General features: G+C 36.1%; 1 pseudogene; it reads right to left on the reverse strand.

Annotated features, from left to right (window-relative positions):
• Positions 1 to 5,981, reverse strand: LOC113767053 (annotated as a pseudogene).
• Between the last annotated feature and the right edge of the window lie 80 nt (positions 5,982 to 6,061).

Consider the following 6,061-nt stretch of genomic DNA (forward strand, 5'->3'; position numbering starts at 1 on the left):
TTGACAATTACCTCCACGGCTCCACATACTCATGACACACAACTAAGATTGCTGACTTCATGAGTTCCGGAATATTGGAATGAATAAAAATTCGCCAGAAGGCCTATAATCTGCTCTATGATGAAGCAGCATTCCGTCAGAAGCATTTACGCCTAATGTGTACTTCATTCATTGGGTGAAATCATGAATGACCAGTTTCTTCAAAGAGTACTCGTTCATCATAGTTCAATGATAGTGTACTCCAGCGGTCTGTGCACTGCACTGTTCAAGAATAAAGGACATCAAAGAATATGAGATGTTAATTTGTTAATAGAACCTTCTTTATTTACAAAATGTATCTGTAAGTCAAAGGCACTTACCAGTATTTCAAAATATTTTGAGTTGCACAGTTGACATTAAATTGTAGATGACCAATTTAACATTTGTTGGAATCATCTACTCTGCTAAGCTGAACACAAGGAATTCTTTTGCTTCACCAATAACTGCTTAAGCTTTTTTATTAGCTGAGGATTTGAGCACATGTAATCCTGGAATGAATGCCTTAAATTCCTCAACAGGCTCTGGTGATCTTCAGTGGGACTTGTATTAAGCAACTTCATAAACAAGTTTTTCCATAGTTCAACTTGCATATATCTGAAAAGAGCCAAAAAATGGAACATAAAATTCTACACACTTGTTTGTTATTTTTTCACGGAGATGTCACTGTCTGGCATAACGTGCAATACTCCATTTGGTGCTCATGTGGAAATGAAGAACAATGATATACCTCTTAAGTGTGTTTTAGGTTTATAGACATAGCTCCCATCTGGTGATGGTCTTTTTTCAATTTCCATATATGACTTGTGAAGAATCATATGAACAATTACACAAAGGCCATAGGTATCCACCTGGTTCCCAGTCCAAATGAGAAATCAGTCTGCAGTATGTCTTAAACTAATCAGCTGGCTTTTGCTAGTTTCTTAAGAATTAGGCTTGCCTGAAAAGTCCATGGCTTATTCTCTCGCATTTCTATGCAACGAAAGCCAGAAGTTCGACAATCTCCCACCAATTTTGCGTCTTCAGGAAGTAGACGCAGATCTATACCCCTACCCCAGTCAACACGGCAGAGTCCCTGCAGAATCAAAACTCGAATAATCCAGCAATATTGCAATTTTAATCGATTTTAGGTAATCCAGAATTTACCTGTTCCTTCCATGGACCACTGCATTCATAGAAGCTATCCTTATCTTCCACTAGATCATTTCCACAAAAAGGAAAAAATCATCAATTTAAATTAAAGATTAGAATTTTCTAAACTTGTTAGGAGATATGACTTGATATAAAGAGTAGTTTCAGAGCGGAAGCCATTTAGTGGAGCGCTTAAGAGTCTAAATAACATTCCAACACCAAAAGTAAAGCCAATTATCCAAACTTTTTGCGCAACCATCTCTGAAGAGCCAAAATTCATTGTAAGCCCTTTGCCAGAATCGTTAAGAAAACAAGCATACAAGTATTTGTAGCATGCATAGTTCCATGTGTATTAACAAGCATGGGTGCATTCTTCGATGAATGACCTCCTGTAACCTTCTAGAGTAAATTTAGTTCTCCAACCACCCAAAAAACTGACACAAAGAAATATCCCAGCATAAGACCAAAACCTGAACAATGAATTATTAATTCATGAAGCCAGAAAACTTGCACCACAAGGAGTAATCCAATTTCACGAACATGAATTTATTTTTTTCTGCATCTTTAATCCCCTTCTCCACTGCTGATGAGCACATGCTTGTGTACTTTCCAGATAAATTCAATGTGATTTTGCTTGTCCTCCAAAAAAATGCTGTCTCTTTCAATACTAGATTCTTATCTGAGTTTAATCGCTCTTAGTTGTCCATCCACTAGAACAGCAAAACTAGATCATCAAAGATGCTTAAATCGCCTAATAGTTAAAATCCTTGTGAATCACTACAAATTTTTGTGCATACATCTCCAAGCCATTAGCCAAACTTAATCTAAAATGCATCATCAGTCTTTCAATATGCAAAGTTTCAAGTTTCAACTGTATCCTGGATAAGCTATTGCTCTTCATACAATTTCTTTCAAGTTTACCAGGCCAAAAAATGTTTCAAAAAAAATTACCAACATTAGAAATACTTTTATAAGTTAAAAAGTTGATAAATGAAAATACAACAGAAGAAAACACAAGCAGGTCCTGTTGTCAGTGAAAGATGACATAGCACAACATAATTACCTGGCATATCGAATCGTCAAATTGTCAGGTTTAAAATCACCATGGATAACGGCAGCATCATGCAGAGTTTCCAAGATCTGTAGGACCGCAGCATCTATATTGTGTAATAAATAGACAACTCTTCTTCCATGGCCACATTAGTTACAAGATTAGAGTTTATGGCATCCTGTATTGCATTCAAAGCAGTGAAGCAATATCCAGGCTGTCACAGTATAATTTGGAATATGCACAAATCAATCTATAGCAACCTGAAGAGTCCCATGAGCTAAGTAGTCAGACACAAGTATGCTGTAGTCAGAGTAGAGATGTACTTGGTGGGCAAAGCCAAAGTTCATCCTCTGTTTCACCCAAATAAAAAATAAAAATCTTGAAATAAGGCCACACATTCTATGGAAATTCATGCGGTCAATATTTAATACTAACAAGAATGGCATACTTCTGATTCTGGAATGCGCATATCGAGCAGACGGTACATATAGAACTCCCAAGGGAAAGCTCGCTTCTGAATCTTTTATAAAGTTTCATAAAGTCATAGCATTACCCAGCAAGATCTGACTTAAGCAGAACTCTCATGCCACGCAAAGTCTTACTTACCTTAAGTGCTACAACATCATCAGGATTACAATCTACATGTGCTTTTAAATACTTGAGCGAAACCTCCCTGACCTGCACAACCTTTGATCTGGTAGCTGTACCCACGTTTAAATATCAGCAATCCACAACAAAAATGAAATTCAGGGGGATGTGAAATATTGGTTAATGTTTCAAGCATAAAAAAGAATCACATTTAGTAAAAGACTGGACTCTGATGTGACTTTCATGCTAAGCTGAGATACTGTATATTGACGTGACAAGGAATTCTGTAAACTTGAGCACTCCAAGGAGTTTGTTTTATATCATCTATGTCTATGACTATCAGTAAGGGAATTTACTATTAACATTCTGTTCCCAACTTAATGATGACAGACACACTAAATACTGCTTTCTTTTTCTCATCAATTTTCACTGCCGGATTATGTGTAGGAGGTAACATTGCCTTCCTTGTCCCCAAGCTGGGTATGAGACTCATATGGCCTAAAATGTCGAAGGCTACATTCTTGAATACCGAGAAAAAAACAACAAGCACTGCTACATCCAAAACTATTCCAAGTTTACTGTCATTAATTGGAGCATAGCAAAATATCTGAAGATATGCAGATTGAAGTTCTTCATAGCACCGTTTCATGTGACTAGCTCTGAACTCATTTCTTACAGGATTCACATACACAAACAGCAAGAGAAAGAGCAATACACCAAAAAAGTACTAATCAACTGAAGAGCAATAACAGGCAAGATCTATTGACACATTAACCAGTAACAGTATAGCTGTTTTTCTATGCATACCGTGTAAGCTAGATGTCAAAAAAAAAATGTCAAAAGAATGACAAGATGCGCTTCACTTATCTCAACAGTCTTATGTCAAAAATCGAAAGATGGCTACATAAACACAACAAAGTTAACTGACAAGAATATGAACATTATGTACTTCACCTAGCTCAACAGTCTTATTCCGAGCAGATTTCTGCAAAGTAGATAATGCAACTTTTCCCTTATAGGGTTTGTTGCTTGCATAATAACCCTGTGAAACAGAAAAGACTTGATGCCTTGAGAATTTAGGGAGTTTTGGAGCTTAAACATTTGGTTGCATTTTGAGGTGTAATTAGCCTTACTTCGTATTTCAAGATCGGATCATTCATCTCCTGCAATAGCTTTTTAGTAGTTGAGACCAACCATGGGTTGATTTAAGTCCCACCATTCTCTAGAAGAACATCCACCTATGTAAAAAAGAAAAAAGAAAAACACAGTGATTAAATATCTTAATGTCACAAACAAGAGGATAGGGCTGTAATTAAGGATGAAATACAGAAGAAGTAACCATTGAAGACCCAGAGTAACCATAGTATAACTATAGCAAATTGAATTATATTGCCTTTATCCAAGAGAATTTCTTTCCTTCCATTTTTCTGTACCTAACTAAGGCTTGATTACGTTGAACACTAGCTATTCATGTGTTCCTCTTCACACAACCCATACTTTTTAAACGCTTCATCATTCAAAAAGTAAATGGGTGATCGTATTAACTTATCATGCTTCTGCAACCGCAACCCACCCTCCTACTCAGTTTAGACATTATATCTTTTCTAGTAAAAATCTTACACCTAAATCAAGGACTAGGGGCTGTCTTTGTATCCACATACTAATGCATCAGAAAAGCTTGGGAGAGTACTTGCAGTCCTTCCCCCAAGCCAAAACTTCCTGGTGTATCGATCTTGAAAGCGCAGAAAGATTGTTTCCAGACTTGAAGAACAAGAAATGGAACTTCACTTCTGCAAAATCCAAATCTATGATACACCAGGATTTTGCTAAATATGAACAATGACTATGTACAGAAGAGAATGTGAAACTAACACCACATAAGGGCAAATTTGTTAACCATTGGCCAATCATATGTTCAGCCTCGGGTACATAAAGTGCATTTCAAGGTATCTGTCAACAGAATGGAATCAATAATAGCAAGAGTCTACAAAAACTTATTCAGAGACAAGCACCATAGACTGGCTTAGTGGCATTCATGACAGGCAATTGTGTTCTCCAACTTTTAGTCACCTATTGCTCTTGAACCATGAATTAAACAAGAAATCAATTCCTTTTCAAGATCAGGCCTCTTTAATCACTCTCGAAAGTTACATATATGGAAAATAACAGGTATGGGTGCAGGAAGTAGTGAATTCTGTCAAATAGAAATTTCCAATGGAGGTCAAAATGCTGATAACAGGAAAACCTATAACTGGTGTAAAACAATTGCAATTTCTTCTCAAAATTGGTTGTAGCATGTCGGTGTATACTGTATCTTTTACAAATCAAAACCAGCATATGTCTTATACCTCCTGACTCCATATCATAAGTGAAGAAGAATATAAGAAGAGTGGTAAGCTCATAAGATGGTGCAAGTTTCGGCATTTAGAATCTTTTCTTGTGCAATTACGACTAATCAACGAGGTTTCCATCTTTATCAGTATATGAGTTTCATATTTTCCATTCTTTCTGGCCAAAATTTTGACTTCAATACCTTAAACCACACTTGGAAAAGCAAGAATATTAAGTGTTATCTTAAAAAAAAAAGTAAAGGCAAACTCCAGTGAGTTTCCAGTTTACTTACACGATATTAACTGCATAACCCAAGATTTCCACCAACAGTAATGACAGAAATTGAAAAAGAACAAAAGATTCAATGCAAATGTGCAACTAAAAACCAACGGCCAGTTGAGCCCGGACATATATGTATAAATCATTATGAGCTAATTAATCATTGCCACCATTCATCAAAATTTCTTAAACCAAAGAAAGTTACTACGTTTTGGACTGAACCAATCGTTACTATATCGGACGCTCTCCCAAGAAATAGAACTTGTGCCTTCTTCAACCTCCCTATTGGCTCAGCATTCCTATCATAGGTATGAAAATCAAAACTTTATTTGAGACTTCGAACATTAAATGAATCTGAGCACAAAAGTCATAAACTAAATTTGATGAAACAGATTGAAAAAACAAACCTTGAAATTGCCAGATGATAGATAAAATATGCATCAATTAACTTCCCTTTCGCCTCCAAAAACAAAGCGTACCACTCATACAGAAAACAATTAGATGAACAAATCTTATTCTTCTCCATTTCACGAAACACGCTTTCATGATCGGAGCTCCTATCCATCTGCAATAGTTGGTTAGCAATTAACACAGTGAGAAAATCCCCAAAAACCAAAAATGATTTTCAAAAAAAAATAAAAAGAG

This window comes from Coffea eugenioides, chromosome 3 (assembly GCF_003713205.1).
Source record: "Coffea eugenioides isolate CCC68of chromosome 3, Ceug_1.0, whole genome shotgun sequence".
NCBI lineage: Eukaryota > Viridiplantae > Streptophyta > Magnoliopsida > Gentianales > Rubiaceae > Coffea > Coffea eugenioides.